The sequence below is a fragment of the Lissotriton vulgaris genome, chromosome 8 (genome assembly GCF_964263255.1).
Source record: "Lissotriton vulgaris chromosome 8, aLisVul1.2, whole genome shotgun sequence".
Taxonomy (NCBI): Eukaryota; Metazoa; Chordata; class Amphibia; order Caudata; family Salamandridae; genus Lissotriton; species Lissotriton vulgaris.
The window spans coordinates 155,024,374-155,039,331 of record NC_141696.1 but is presented as its reverse complement, the minus strand read 5'-3'; the positions used below and the strand labels follow the sequence as shown (position 1 = coordinate 155,039,331).

Genomic DNA, 14,958 nt, shown 5'->3' with positions numbered 1-14,958 from the left:
CAGCACACTTACGGCAATTTCCTCAGGGCTGTGATCAGGGGCTGCTTAGATTAGCGTATTCCACCCTATGTTGTGACATTGAAATTCCTTGTTGAATTTGCTTTAGCTAGCCAAGAGGTGGCTGTTGACTCAATTTCAAAGCAGCTTTGGGCCTTTCAAGTGGCTGGTTAATAGCACTTTCTCTTTGTACGTCTTAAAGGTCTAAAGAGTTCTTCATAGGTACTGCTCTCTATGGATTGTTCAAAGATCTGTTGGAAGTACTTATAATAGGATAAATAAATTGAGGGCATGCCTTTTCGGTACCCCACTTGCATGGCTGTCTGGCCTGTGGAAGGTTCCACAAATGCAAGTCAGGATGGCCGAGTGGTCTAAGGCGCTGCGTTCAGGTCGCAGTCTTTTCTGGAGGCGTGGGTTCAAATCCCACTTCTGACAATTGTGTGTTTACTCTACTTTTTTCTTGAGAGAGAAAAAATCTGATCATTTCCCTCACATGGGCTTATATGGTTGTCTACTTGGAAAAGTGCAGTGAGTTTTTTTCTTGCTCTAGCCACTCATGACCTAAGATGTGTGCTTTTTTTGGTTCACAATATCTTTCCCTCTCTGTAGATGATCAAGCAAATGTGGTCAGGATGGCGGAGTGGTCTAAGGCGATGCGTTAAGGCCGCAGTCTCTCCTGGAGGCGTGGGTTCGAATCCCACTTCTGACAAAACTTTAAGTCCATTTTGTCTCTGAGTTCTTTTAGAATCTCAGCTAAAAATTGGCAGTGCATATAATATCTGAATAAGTAACAAACTTCAGTTTCAACTGCAAATTAATTTGCCCAATTCTGTCTTCAAGCTCGTATATTATTCTTCTAGCACTCGTGGTGTTTTATGTGTTTTTTGGGGGGTGCTTAAAAAGTCCCTTTTATTAATGAAATGGGTTACATTCAGTCTTGTGATATTTTTGGTTTCCAATAAGTAGATTGTTAATTTTATGTAACCTCATTTTCTAATGCTCCATTCAAGAGATGTTTCCACTATGAAATGCAGAGCAAGGGGAAAGAGCACAAGTGATAGAGCGAGTGAGTGAGAAGGGGTGTTGAGGAAGGAGAGAATGAAACAAAGACAGAGTGAGTGAACGGCAGGTAGGCCTAGAAGAGGAGACTAGAAGTGAAGGCGACATACTTTTCCATGCTTTTGACCTCCCACCCATCCCAAACCGACCACAAACGTACCATCTATGCAACGTTGGTATGCAGAAATTCACGCCTCAGCCACTGAGGGTAAGTCCCAGGCCAGGGGCTAGAGAGCAAAAGACTGCATGTGCTCAGACGTTCCCTGCTAGGGACAGTTGATCTGAAACAAGGTCTGCTCTCTTGTATCCAGCAAGGATCTAGAAATCCTGCATGAATCTGCAAGGCACAATGACAGCATACATTTGCATAATATGCCCCACATTCTGCCTTCCTACTTCCTGTGCAGTAGTTGTTTGTGTAGAGAGAGAGGTCGCAGGCAAGGTAATTTTGTGAGTAGGATACAGGACCCTAAATAGCTGGTGAGAGGTATGAGGTATTTTAAAAGCATAAAAATTGTACACCTGTGAAATGAAATGCTTTCACATGTGATCTTCTGTGTTTATTGTCCTGTGCATAAAGTTGCACCTTGTGTTTGAAGGTTTAAATTATTTCAGGCTTGCATGGAGGCAGAAATTTCTGAGTGACTTTTATACATTTCTTAAGACTCTGCACTGTCAGGATGGCCGAGTGGTCTAAGGCGCTGTGTTTAGGCTGCAGTCTCCTCTGGAGGCGTGGGTTCGAATCCCACTTCTGACATGACTTTTGGAGATGTAATCTCCTTTTTCAGGTTAACATCTGATGGAAGTTGCATCTGTTGGTCTTCACCTGGGATGTGATTCCGTCCTCATCTAGTCAAGAGAGCTGGGGTTTCTCATATATTTCGGTTGTATAAAGTCTTGCTGACAAAGTGCAGTCCTTACTATATGAGCATAGGACCCATGTAAGAGCTCATCTGGAAGAGTCATGCTCTTGTATGCCATGGCCAGACAGGCCATGCAAATATGGAAGAATGCCTAGCATCTGGTAGACAGTTGGACTCCAGCACACTTACGGCAATTTCCTCAGGGCTGTGATCAGGGGCTGCTTAGATTTGCGTATTCCACCCTATGTTGTGACATTGAAATTCCTTGTTGAATTTGCTTTAGCTAGCCAAGAGGTGGCTGTTGACTCAATTTCAAAGCAGCTTTGGGCCTTTCAAGTGGCTGGTTAATAGCACTTTCTCTTTGTACGCCTTAAAGGTCTAAAGAGTTCTTCATAGGTACTGCTCTCTATGGATTGTTCAAAGATCTGTTGGAAGTACTTATAATAGGATAAATAAATTGAGGGCATGCCTTTTCGGTACCCCACTTGCATGGCTGTCTGGCCTGTGGAAGGTTCCACAAATGCAATTCAGGATGGCCGAGTGGTCTAAGGCGCTGCGTTCAGGTCGCAGTCTCTTCTGGAGGCGTGGGTTCAAATCCCACTTCTGACAATTGTGTGTTTACTCTACTTTTTTCTTGGGAGAGTAAAAATCAGATCATTTCCCTCACATGGGCTTATATGGTTGTCTACTTGGAAAAGTGCAGTGAGTTTTTTTCTTGCTCTAGCCACTCATGACCTAAGTTGTGTGCTTTTTTTGGTTCACAATATCTTTCCCTCTCTGTAGATGATCAAGCAAATGTGGTCAGGATGGCCGAGTGGTCTAAGGCGCTGCGTTAAGACCGCAGTCTCTCCTGGAGGCGTGGGTTCGAATCCCACTTCTGACAAAACTTTAAGTCCATTTTGTCTCTGAGTTCTTTTAGAATCTCAGCTAAAAATTGGCAGTGCATATAATATCTGAATAAGTAACAAACTTCAGTTTCAACTGCAAATTAATTTGCCCAATTCTGTCTTCAAGCTCGTATAATATTCTTCTAGCACTCGTGGTGTTTTATGTCTTTTTTGGGGGGTGCTTAAAAAGTCCCTTTTATTAATGAAATGGGTTACATTCAGTCTTGTGATATTTTTGGTTTCCAATAAGTAGATTGTTAATTTTATGTAACCTCATTCTCTAATGCTCCATTCAAGAGATGTTTCCACTATGAAATGCAGAGCAAGGGGAAAGAGCACAAGTGATAGAGCGAGTGAGTGAGAAGGGGTGTTGAGGAAGGAGAGAATGAAACAAAGACAGAGTGAGTGAACGGCAGGTAGGCCTAGAAGTGGAGACTAGAAGTGAAGGCGACATACTTTTCCATGCTTTTGACCTCCCACCCATCCCAAACCGACCACAAACGTACCATCTATGCAACGTTGGTATGCAGAAATTCACGCCTCAGCCAGTGAGGGTAAGTCCCAGGCCAGGGGCTAGAGAGCAAAAGACTGCATGTGCTCAGACGTTCCCTGCTAGGGACAGTTGATCTGAAACAAGGTCTGCTCTCTTGTATCCAGCAAGGATCTAGAAATCCTGCATGAATCTGCAAGGCACAATGACAGCATACATTTGCATAATATGCCCCACCTTCTGCCTTCCTACTTCCTGTGCAGTAGTTGTTTGTGTAGAGAGAGAGGTCGCAGGCAAGGTAATTTTGTGAGTAGGATACAGGACCCTAAATAGCTGGTGAGAGGTATGAGGTATTTTAAAGGCATAAAAATTGTACACCTGTGAAATGAAATGCTTTCACATGTGATCTTCTGTGTTTATTGTCCTGTGCATAAAGTTGCACCTTGTGTTTGAAGGTTTAAATTATTTCAGGCTTGCATGGAGGCAGAAATTTCTGAGTGACTTTTATACATTTCTTAAGACTCTGCACTGTCAGGATGGCCGAGTGGTCTAAGGCGCTGTGTTTAGGCCGCAGTCTCCTCTGGAGGCGTGGGTTCGAATCCCACTTCTGACATGACTTTTGGAGATGTAATCTCCTTTTTCAGGTTAACATCTGATGGAAGTTGCATCTGTTGGTCTTCACCTGGGATGTGATTCCGTCCTCATCTAGTCAAGAGAGCTGGGGTTTCTCATATATTTCGGTTGTATAAAGTCTTGCTGACAAAGTGCAGTCCTTACTATATGAGCATAGGACCCATGTAAGAGCTCATCTGGAAGAGTCATGCTCTTGTATGCCCTGGCCAGACAGGCCATGCAAATATGGAAGAATGCCTAGCATCTGGTAGACAGTTGGACTCCAGCACACTTACGGCAATTTCCTCAGGTCTGTGATCAGGGGCTGCTTAGATTTGCGTATTCCACCCTATGTTGTGACATTGAAATTCCTTGTTGAATTTGCTTTAGCTAGCCAAGAGGTGGCTGTTGACTCAATTTCAAAGCAGCTTTGGGCCTTTCAAGTGGCTGGTTAATAGCACTTTCTCTTTGTACGCCTTAAAGGTCTTAAGAGTTCTTCATAGGTACTGCTCTCTATGGATTGTTCAAAGATCTGTTGGAAGTACTTATAATAGGATAAATAAATTGAGGGCATGCCTTTTCGGTACCCCACTTGCATGGCTGTCTGGCCTGTGGAAGGTGCCACAAATGCAAGTCAGGATGGCCGAGTGGTCTAAGGCGCTGCGTTCAGGTCGCAGTCTCTTCTGGAGGCGTGGGTTCAAATCCCACTTCTGACAATTGTGTGTTTACTCTACTTTTTTCTTGAGAGAGAAAAAATCAGATCATTTCCCTCACATGGGCATATATGGTTGTCTGCTTGGAAAAGTGCAGTGAGTTTTTTTCTTGCTCTAGCCACTCATGACCTAAGATGTGTGCTTTTTTTGGTTCACAATATCTTTCCCTCTCTGTAGATAATCAAGCAATTGTGGTCAGGATGGCCGAGTGGTCTAAGGCGCTGCGTTAAGGCCGCAGTCTCTCCTGGAGGTGTGGGTTCGAATCCCACTTCTGACAAAACTTTAAGTCCGTTTTGTCTCTGAGTTCTTTTAGAATCTCAGCTAAAAATTGGCAGTGCATATAATATCTGAATAAGTAACAAACTTCAGTTTCAACTGCAAATTAATTTGCCCAATTCTGTCTTCAAGCTCGTATAATATTCTTCTAGCACTCGTGGTGTTTTATGTGTTTTTTGGGGGGTGCTTAAAAAGTCCCTTTTATTAATGAAATGGGTTACATTCAGTCTTGTGATATTTTTGGTTTCCAATAAGTAGATTGTTAATTTTATGTAACCTCATTTTCTAATGCTCCATTCAAGAGATGTTTCCACTATGAAATGCAGAGCAAGGGGAAAGAGCACAAGTGATAGAGCGAGTGAGTGAGAAGGGGTGTTGAGGAAGGAGAGAATGAAACAAAGACAGAGTGAGTGAACGGCAGGTAGGCCTAGAAGAGGAGACTAGAAGTGAAGGCGACATACTTTTTCCTGCTTTTGACCTCCCACCCATCCCAAACCGACCACAAACGTACCATCTATGCAACGTTGGTATGCAGAAATTCACGCCTCAGCCAGTGAGGGTGAGTCCCAGGCCAGGGGCTAGAGAGCAAAAGACTGCATGTGCTCAGACGTTCCGTGCTAGGGACAGTTGATCTGAAACAAGGTCTGCTCTCTTGTATCCAGCAAGGATCTAGAAACCCTGCATGAATCTGCAAGGCACAATGACAGCATACATTTGCATAATATGCCCCACCTTCTGCCTTCCTACTTCCTGTGCATTAGTTGTTTGTTTAGAGAGAGAGGTCGCAGGCAAGGTAATTTTGTGAGTAGGATACAGGACCCTAAATAGCTGGTGAGAGGTATGAGGTATTCTAAAAGCATAAAAATTGTACACCTGTGAAATGAAATGCTTTCACATGTGAACTTCTGTGTTTATTGTCCTGTGCATAAAGTTGCAACTTGTGTTTGAAGGTTTAAATTATTTCAGGCTTGCATGGAGGCATAAATTTCTGAGTGACTTTTATACATTTCTTAAGACTCTTTGCTGTCAGGATGGCCGAGTGGTCTAAGGCGCTGTGTTTAGGCCACAGTTTCCTCTGGAGGCGTGGGTTCGAATCTCACTTCTGACATGACTTTTTGAGATATAATCTCCTTTTTCAGGTTAACATCTGATGGAAGTTGCATCTGTTGGTCTTCACCTGGGATGTGATTCCGTCCTCATCTAGTCAAGAGAGCTGGGGTTTCTCATATATTTCGGTTGTATAAAGTCTTGCTGACAAAGTGCAGTCCTTACTATATGAGCATAGGACCCATGTAAGAGCTCATCTGGAAGAGTCATGCTCTTGTATGCCCTGGCCAGAAAGGCCATGCAAATATGGAAGAATGCCTAGCATCTGGTAGACAGTTGGACTCCAGCACACTTACGGCAATTTCCTCAGTCTGTGATCAGGGGCTGCTTAGATTTGCGTATTCCACCCAATGTTGTGACATTGAAATTCCTTGTTGAATTTGCTTTAGCTAGCCAAGAGGTGGCTGTTGACTCAATTTCAAAGCAGCTTTGGGCCGTTCAAGTGGCTGGTTAATAGCACTTTCTCTTTGTACGCCTTAATGGTCTAAAGAGTTCTTCATAGGTACTGCTCTCTATGGATTGTTCAAAGATCTGTTGGAAGTACTTATAATAGGATAAATAAATTGAGGGCATGCCTTTTCGGTACCCCACTTGCATGGCTGCCTGGCCTGTGGAAGGTTCCACAAAAGCAAGTCAGGATGGCCGAGTGGTCTAAGGTGCTGCGTTCAGGTCGCAGTCTCTTCTGGAGGCGTGGGTTCAAATCCCACTTCTGACAATTGTGTGTTTACTCTACTTTTTTCTTGAGAGAGAAAAAATCAGATCATTTCCCTCACATGGGCTTATATGGTTGTCTACTTGGAAAAGTGCAGTGAGTTTTTTTCTTGCTCTAGCCACTCATGACCTAAGATGTGTGCTTTTTTTGGTTCACAATATCTTTCCCTCTCTGTAGATGATCAAGCAACATGTGGTCAGGATGGCCGAGTGGTCTAAGGTGCTGCGTTAAGGCCGCAGTCTCTCCTGGAGACGTGGGTTTGAATCCCACTTCTGACAAAACTTTAAGTCCATTTTGTCTCTGAGTTCTTTTAGAATCTCAGCTAAAAATTGGCAGTGCATATAATATCTGAATAAGTAACAAACTTCAGTTTCAACTGCAAATTAATTTGCCCAATTCTGTCTTCAAGCTCGTATAATATTCTTCTAGCACTCGTGGTGTTTTATGTGTTTTTTGGGGGGTGCTTAAAAAGTCCCTTTTATTAATGAAATGGGTTACATTCAGACTTGTGATATTTTTGGTTTCCAATAAGTAGATTGTTAATTTTATGTAACCTCATTTTCTAATGCTCCATTCAAGAGATGTTTCCACTATGAAATGCAGAGCAAGGGGAAAGAGCACAAGTGATAGAGCGAGTGAGTGAGAAGGGGTGTTGAGGAAGGAGAGAATGAAACAAAGACAGAGTGAGTGAACGGCAGGTAGGCCTAGAAGAGGAGACTAGAAGTGAAGGCGACATACTTTTCCCTGCTTTTGACCTCCCACCCATCCCAAACCGACCACAAACGTACCATCTATGCAACGTTGGTATGCAGAAATTCACGCCTCAGCCAGTGAGGGTAAGTCCCAGGCCAGGGGCTAGAGAGCAAAAGACTGCATGTGCTCAGACGTTCCCTGCTAGGGACAGTTGATCTGAAACAAGGTCTGCTCTCTTGTATCCAGCAAGGATCTAGAAATCCTGCATGAATCTGCAAGGCACAATGACAGCATACATTTGCATAATATGCCCCACCTTCTGCCTTCCTACTTCCTGTGCAGTAGTTGTTTGTGTAGAGAGAGAGGTCGCAGGCAAGGTAATTTTGTGAGTAGGATACAGGACCCTAAATAGCTGGTGAGAGGTATGAGGTATTCTAAAAGCATAAAAATTGTACACCTGTGAAATGAAATGCTTTCACATGTGATCTTCTGTGTTTATTGTCCTGTGCATAAAGTTGCACCTTGTGTTTGAAGGTTTAAATTATTTCAGGCTTGCATGGAGGCAGAAATTTCTGAGTGACTTTTATACATTTCTTAAGACTCTGCACTGTCAGGATGGCCGAGTGGTCTAAGGCGCTGTGTTTAGGCCGCAGTCTCCTCTGGAGGTGTGGGTTCGAATCCCACTACTGACATGACTTTTGGAGATGTAATCTCCTTTTTCAGGTTAACATCTGATGGAAGTTGCATCTGTTGGACTTCACCTAGGATGTGATTCCGTCCTCATCTAGTCAAGAGAGCTGGGGTTTCTCATATATTTCGGTTGTATAAAGTCTTGCTGACAAAGTGCAGTCCTTACTATATGAGCATAGGACCCATGTAAGAGCTCATCTGGAAGAGTCATGCTCTTGTATGCCCTGGCCAGACAGGCCATGCAAATAGGGAAGAATGCCTAGCATCTGGTAGACAGTTGGACTCCAGCACACTTACGGCAATTTCCTCAGGGCTGTGATCAGGGGCTGCTTAGATTTGCGTATTCCACCCTATGTTGTGACATTGAAATTCCTTGTTGAATTTGCTTTAGCTAGCCAAGAGGTGGCTGTTGACTCAATTTCAAAGCAGCTTTGGGCCTTTCAAGTGGCTGGTTAATAGCACTTTCTCTTTGTACGTCTTAAAGGTCTAAAGAGTTCTTCATAGGTACTGCTCTCTATGGATTGTTCAAAGATCTGTTGGAAGTACTTATAATAGGATAAATAAATTGAGGGCATGCCTTTTCGGTACCCCACTTGCATGGCTGTCTGGCCTGTGGAAGGTTCCACAAATGCAAGTCAGGATGGCCGAGTGGTCTATGGCGCTGCGTTCAGGTCGCAGTCTTTTCTGGAGGCGTGGGTTCAAATCCCACTTCTGACAATTGTGTGTTTACTCTACTTTTTTCTTGAGAGAGAAAAAATCTGATCATTTCCCTCACATGGGCTTATATGGTTGTCTACTTGGAAAAGTGCAGTGAGTTTTTTTCTTGCTCTAGCCACTCATGACCTAAGATGTGTGCTTTTTTTGGTTCACAATATCTTTCCCTCTCTGTAGATGATCAAGCAAATGTGGTCAGGATGGCGGAGTGGTCTAAGGCGATGCGTTAAGGCCGCAGTCTCTCCTGGAGGCGTGGGTTCGAATCCCACTTCTGACAAAACTTTAAGTCCATTTTGTCTCTGAGTTCTTTTAGAATCTCAGCTAAAAATTGGCAGTGCATATAATATCTGAATAAGTAACAAACTTCAGTTTCAACTGCAAATTAATTTGCCCAATTCTGTCTTCAAGCTCGTATATTATTCTTCTAGCACTCGTGGTGTTTTATGTGTTTTTTGGGGGGTGCTTAAAAAGTCCCTTTTATTAATGAAATGGGTTACATTCAGTCTTGTGATATTTTTGGTTTCCAATAAGTAGATTGTTAATTTTATGTAACCTCATTTTCTAATGCTCCATTCAAGAGATGTTTCCACTATGAAATGCAGAGCAAGGGGAAAGAGCACAAGTGATAGAGCGAGTGAGTGAGAAGGGGTGTTGAGGAAGGAGAGAATGAAACAAAGACAGAGTGAGTGAACGGCAGGTAGGCCTAGAAGAGGAGACTAGAAGTGAAGGCGACATACTTTTCCATGCTTTTGACCTCCCACCCATCCCAAACCGACCACAAACGTACCATCTATGCAACGTTGGTATGCAGAAATTCACGCCTCAGCCACTGAGGGTAAGTCCCAGGCCAGGGGCTAGAGAGCAAAAGACTGCATGTGCTCAGACGTTCCCTGCTAGGGACAGTTGATCTGAAACAAGGTCTGCTCTCTTGTATCCAGCAAGGATCTAGAAATCCTGCATGAATCTGCAAGGCACAATGACAGCATACATTTGCATAATATGCCCCACATTCTGCCTTCCTACTTCCTGTGCAGTAGTTGTTTGTGTAGAGAGAGAGGTCGCATGCAAGGTAATTTTGTGAGTAGGATACAGGACCCTAAATAGCTGGTGAGAGGTATGAGGTATTTTAAAAGCATAAAAATTGTACACCTGTGAAATGAAATGCTTTCACATGTGATCTTCTGTGTTTATTGTCCTGTGCATAAAGTTGCACCTTGTGTTTGAAGGTTTAAATTATTTCAGGCTTGCATGGAGGCAGAAATTTCTGAGTGACTTTTATACATTTCTTAAGACTCTGCACTGTCAGGATGGCCGAGTGGTCTAAGGCGCTGTGTTTAGGCTGCAGTCTCCTCTGGAGGCGTGGGTTCGAATCCCACTTCTGACATGACTTTTGGAGATGTAATCTCCTTTTTCAGGTTAACATCTGATGGAAGTTGCATCTGTTGGTCTTCACCTGGGATGTGATTCCGTCCTCATCTAGTCAAGAGAGCTGGGGTTTCTCATATATTTCGGTTGTATAAAGTCTTGCTGACAAAGTGCAGTCCTTACTATATGAGCATAGGACCCATGTAAGAGCTCATCTGGAAGAGTCATGCTCTTGTATGCCATGGCCAGACAGGCCATGCAAATATGGAAGAATGCCTAGCATCTGGTAGACAGTTGGACTCCAGCACACTTACGGCAATTTCCTCAGAGCTGTGATCAGGGGCTGCTTAGATTTGCGTATTCCACCCTATGTTGTGACATTGAAATTCCTTGTTGAATTTGCTTTAGCTAGCCAAGAGGTGGCTGTTGACTCAATTTCAAAGCAGCTTTGGGCCTTTCAAGTGGCTGGTTAATAGCACTTTCTCTTTGTACGCCTTAAAGGTCTAAAGAGTTCTTCATAGGTACTGCTCTCTATGGATTGTTCAAAGATCTGTTGGAAGTACTTATAATAGGATAAATAAATTGAGGGCATGCCTTTTCGGTACCCCACTTGCATGGCTGTCTGGCCTGTGGAAGGTTCCACAAATGCAATTCAGGATGGCCGAGTGGTCTAAGGCGCTGCGTTCAGGTCGCAGTCTCTTCTGGAGGCGTGGGTTCAAATCCCACTTCTGACAATTGTGTGTTTACTCTACTTTTTTCTTGGGAGAGTAAAAATCAGATCATTTCCCTCACATGGGCTTATATGGTTGTCTACTTGGAAAAGTGCAGTGAGTTTTTTTCTTGCTCTAGCCACTCATGACCTAAGTTGTGTGCTTTTTTTGGTTCACAATATCTTTCCCTCTCTGTAGATGATCAAGCAAATGTGGTCAGGATGGCCGAGTGGTCTAAGGCGCTGCGTTAAGACCGCAGTCTCTCCTGGAGGCGTGGGTTCGAATCCCACTTCTGACAAAACTTTAAGTCCATTTTGTCTCTGAGTTCTTTTAGAATCTCAGCTAAAAATTGGCAGTGCATATAATATCTGAATAAGTAACAAACTTCAGTTTCAACTGCAAATTAATTTGCCCAATTCTGTCTTCAAGCTCGTATAATATTCTTCTAGCACTCGTGGTGTTTTATGTCTTTTTTGGGGGGTGCTTAAAAAGTCCCTTTTATTAATGAAATGGGTTACATTCAGTCTTGTGATATTTTTGGTTTCCAATAAGTAGATTGTTAATTTTATGTAACCTCATTTTCTAATGCTCCATTCAAGAGATGTTTCCACTATGAAATGCAGAGCAAGGGGAAAGAGCACAAGTGATAGAGCGAGTGAGTGAGAAGGGGTGTTGAGGAAGGAGAGAATGAAACAAAGACAGAGTGAGTGAACGGCAGGTAGGCCTAGAAGAGGAGACTAGAAGTGAAGGCGACATACTTTTCCATGCTTTTGACCTCCCACCCATCCCAAACCGACCACAAACGTACCATCTATGCAACGTTGGTATGCAGAAATTCACGCCTCAGCCAGTGAGGGTAAGTCCCAGGCCAGGGGCTAGAGAGCAAAAGACTGCATGTGCTCAGACGTTCCCTGCTAGGGACAGTTGATCTGAAACAAGGTCTGCTCTCTTGTATCCAGCAAGGATCTAGAAATCCTGCATGAATCTGCAAGGCACAATGACAGCATACATTTGCATAATATGCCCCACCTTCTGCCTTCCTACTTCCTGTGCAGTAGTTGTTTGTGTAGAGAGAGAGGTCGCAGGCAAGGTAATTTTGTGAGTAGGATACAGGACCCTAAATAGCTGGTGAGAGGTATGAGGTATTTTAAAAGCATAAAAATTGTACACCTGTGAAATGAAATGCTTTCACATGTGATCTTCTGTGTTTATTGTCCTGTGCATAAAGTTGCACCTTGTGTTTGAAGGTTTAAATTATTTCAGGCTTGCATGGAGGCAGAAATTTCTGAGTGACTTTTATACATTTCTTAAGACTCTGCACTGTCAGGATGGCCGAGTGGTCTAAGGTGCTGTGTTTAGGCCGCAGTCTCCTCTGGAGGCGTGGGTTCGAATCCCACTTCTGACATGACTTTTGGAGATGTAATCTCCTTTTTCAGGTTAACATCTGATGGAAGTTGCATCTGTTGGTCTTCACCTGGGATGTGATTCCGTCCTCATCTAGTCAAGAGAGCTGGGGTTTCTCATATATTTCGGTTGTATAAAGTCTTGCTGACAAAGTGCAGTCCTTACTATATGAGCATAGGACCCATGTAAGAGCTCATCTGGAAGAGTCATGCTCTTGTATGCCCTGGCCAGACAGGCCATGCAAATATGGAAGAATGCCTAGCATCTGGTAGACAGTTGGACTCCAGCACACTTACGGCAATTTCCTCAGGGCTGTGATCAGGGGCTGCTTAGATTTGCGTATTCCACCCTATGTTGTGACATTGAAATTCCTTGTTGAATTTGCTTTAGCTAGCCAAGAGGTGGCTGTTGACTCAATTTCAAAGCAGCTTTGGGCCTTTCAAGTGGCTGGTTAATAGCACTTTCTCTTTGTACGCCTTAAAGGTCTAAAGAGTTCTTCATAGGTACTGCTCTCTATGGATTGTTCAAAGATCTGTTGGAAGTACTTATAATAGGATAAATAAATTGAGGGCATGCCTTTTCGGTACCCCACTTGCATGGCTGTCTGGCCTGTGGAATGTTCCACAAATGCAAGTCAGGATGGCCGAGTGGTCTAATGCGCTGCGTTCAGGTCGCAGTCTCTTCTGGAGGCGTGGGTTCAAATCCCACTTCTGACAATTGTGTGTTTACTCTACTTTTTTCTTGGGAGAGAAAAAATCAGATCATTTCCCTCACATGGGCTTATATGGATGTCTACTTGGAAAAGTGCAGTGAGTTTTTTTCTTGCTCTAGCCACTCATGACCTAAGTTGTGTGCTTTTTTTGGTTCACAATATCTTTCCCTCTCTGTAGATGATCAAGCAAATGTGGTCAGGATGGCCGAGTGGTCTAAGGCGCTGCGTTAAGGCCGCAGGCTCTCTTGGAGGCGTGGGTTCGAATCCCACTTCTGACAAAACTTTAAGTCCATTTTGTCTCTGAGTTCTTTTAGAATCTCAGCTAAAAATTGGCAGTGCATATAATATCTGAATAAGTAACAAACTTCAGTTTCAACTGCAAATTAATTTGCCCAATTCTGTCTTCAAGCTCGTATAATATTCTTCTAGCACTCGTGGTGTTTTATGTGTTTTTTGGGGGTGCTTAAAAAGTCCCTTTTATTAATGAAATGGGTTACATTCAGTCTTGTGATATTTTTGGTTTCCAACAAGTAGATTGTTAATTTTATGTAACCTCATTTTCTAATGCTCCATTCAAGAGATGTTTCCACTATGAAATGCAGAGCAAGGAGAAAGAGCACAAGTGATAGAGCGAGTGAGTGAGAAGGGGTGTTGAGGAAGGAGAGAATGAAACAAAGACAGAGTGAGTGAACGGCAGGTAGGCCTAGAAGAGGAGACTAGAAGTGAAGGCGACATACTTTTCCATGCTTTTGACCTCCCACCCATCCCAAACCGACCACAAACGTACCATCTATGCAACGTTGGTATGCAGAAATTCACGCCTCAGCCAGTGAGGGTAAGTCCCAGGCCAGGGGCTAGAGAGCAAAAGACTGCATGTGCTCAGACGTTCCCTGCTAGGGACAGTTGATCTGAAACAAGGTCTGCTCTCTTGTATCCAGCAAGGATCTAGAAATCCTGCATGAATCTGCAAGGCACAATGACAGCATACATTTGCATAATATGCCCCACCTTCTGCCTTCCTACTTCCTGTGCAGTAGTTGTTTGTGTAGAGAGAGAGGTCGCAGGCAAGGTAATTTTGTGAGTAGGATACAGGACCCTAAATAGCTGGTGAGAGGTATGAGGTATTTTAAAAGCATAAAAATTGTACACCTGTGAAATGAAATGCTTTCACATGTGATCTTCTGTGTTTATTGTCCTGTGCATAAAGTTGCACCTTGTGTTTGAAGGTTTAAATTATTTCAGGCTTGCATGGAGGCAGAAATTTCTGAGTGACTTTTATACATTTCTTAAGACTCTGCACTGTCAGGATGGCCGAGTGGTCTAAGGCGCTGTGTTTAGGCCGCAGTCTCCTCTGGAGGCGTGGGTTCGAATCCCACTTCTGACATGACTTTTGGAGATGTAATCTCCTTTTTCAGGTTAACATCTGATGGAAGTTGCATCTGTTGGTCTTCACCTGGGATGTGATTCCGTCCTCATCTAGTCAAGAGAGCTGGGGTTTCTCGTATATTTCGGTTGTATAAAGTCTTGCTGACAAAGTGCAGTCCTTACTATATGAGCATAGGACCCATGTAAGAGCTCATCTGGAAGAGTCATGCTCTTGTATGCCCTGGCCAGACAGGCCATGCAAATATGGAAGAATGCCTAGCATCTGGTAGACAGTCGGACTCCAGCACACTTACGGCAATTTCCTCAGGGCTGTGATCAGGGGCTGCTTAGATTTGCGTATTCCACCCTATGTTGTGACATTGAAATTCCTTGTTGAATTTGCTTTAGCTAGCCAAGAGGTGGCTGTTGACTCAATTTCAAAGCAGCTTTGGGCCTTTCAAGTGGCTGGTTAATAGCACTTTCTCTTTGTACGCCTTAAAGGTCTAAAGAGTTCTTCATAGGTACTGCTCTCTATGGATTGTTCAAAGATCTGTTGGAAGTACTTATAATAGGATAAATAAATTGAGGG

At 43.4% G+C, this 14,958-nt stretch overlaps 13 non-coding genes across 13 annotated transcripts; all 13 read left to right on the top strand.

Moving 5' to 3' along the window:
• The first annotated feature begins 349 nt into the window (after positions 1 to 349).
• Positions 350 to 432, top strand: TRNAL-CAG (transfer RNA leucine (anticodon CAG)). The gene has a single exon. It is a non-coding gene; the product is annotated as a tRNA-Leu (tRNA).
• Positions 433 to 1,730: 1,298 nt separating this feature from the next.
• Positions 1,731 to 1,813, top strand: TRNAL-UAG (transfer RNA leucine (anticodon UAG)). Its single transcript has one exon. It is a non-coding gene; the product is annotated as a tRNA-Leu (tRNA).
• A 906-nt stretch (positions 1,814 to 2,719) lies between these two features.
• TRNAL-AAG (transfer RNA leucine (anticodon AAG)) lies at positions 2,720 to 2,802 on the top strand. Its single transcript has one exon. It is a non-coding gene; the product is annotated as a tRNA-Leu (tRNA).
• Positions 2,803 to 3,826: 1,024 nt separating this feature from the next.
• On the top strand, positions 3,827 to 3,909 carry TRNAL-UAG (transfer RNA leucine (anticodon UAG)). The gene has a single exon. It is a non-coding gene; the product is annotated as a tRNA-Leu (tRNA).
• A 632-nt stretch (positions 3,910 to 4,541) lies between these two features.
• On the top strand, positions 4,542 to 4,624 carry TRNAL-CAG (transfer RNA leucine (anticodon CAG)). The gene has a single exon. It is a non-coding gene; the product is annotated as a tRNA-Leu (tRNA).
• A 191-nt stretch (positions 4,625 to 4,815) lies between these two features.
• Positions 4,816 to 4,898, top strand: TRNAL-AAG (transfer RNA leucine (anticodon AAG)). Its single transcript has one exon. It is a non-coding gene; the product is annotated as a tRNA-Leu (tRNA).
• Positions 4,899 to 6,636: 1,738 nt separating this feature from the next.
• Positions 6,637 to 6,719, top strand: TRNAL-CAG (transfer RNA leucine (anticodon CAG)). The gene has a single exon. It is a non-coding gene; the product is annotated as a tRNA-Leu (tRNA).
• Positions 6,720 to 8,733: 2,014 nt separating this feature from the next.
• On the top strand, positions 8,734 to 8,816 carry TRNAL-CAG (transfer RNA leucine (anticodon CAG)). The gene has a single exon. It is a non-coding gene; the product is annotated as a tRNA-Leu (tRNA).
• A 1,298-nt stretch (positions 8,817 to 10,114) lies between these two features.
• On the top strand, positions 10,115 to 10,197 carry TRNAL-UAG (transfer RNA leucine (anticodon UAG)). Its single transcript has one exon. It is a non-coding gene; the product is annotated as a tRNA-Leu (tRNA).
• Positions 10,198 to 11,103: 906 nt separating this feature from the next.
• TRNAL-AAG (transfer RNA leucine (anticodon AAG)) lies at positions 11,104 to 11,186 on the top strand. The gene has a single exon. It is a non-coding gene; the product is annotated as a tRNA-Leu (tRNA).
• Positions 11,187 to 12,210: 1,024 nt separating this feature from the next.
• Positions 12,211 to 12,293, top strand: TRNAL-UAG (transfer RNA leucine (anticodon UAG)). Its single transcript has one exon. It is a non-coding gene; the product is annotated as a tRNA-Leu (tRNA).
• A 906-nt stretch (positions 12,294 to 13,199) lies between these two features.
• TRNAL-AAG (transfer RNA leucine (anticodon AAG)) lies at positions 13,200 to 13,282 on the top strand. The gene has a single exon. It is a non-coding gene; the product is annotated as a tRNA-Leu (tRNA).
• A 1,023-nt stretch (positions 13,283 to 14,305) lies between these two features.
• On the top strand, positions 14,306 to 14,388 carry TRNAL-UAG (transfer RNA leucine (anticodon UAG)). Its single transcript has one exon. It is a non-coding gene; the product is annotated as a tRNA-Leu (tRNA).
• The last annotated feature ends 570 nt before the right edge of the window (positions 14,389 to 14,958 follow it).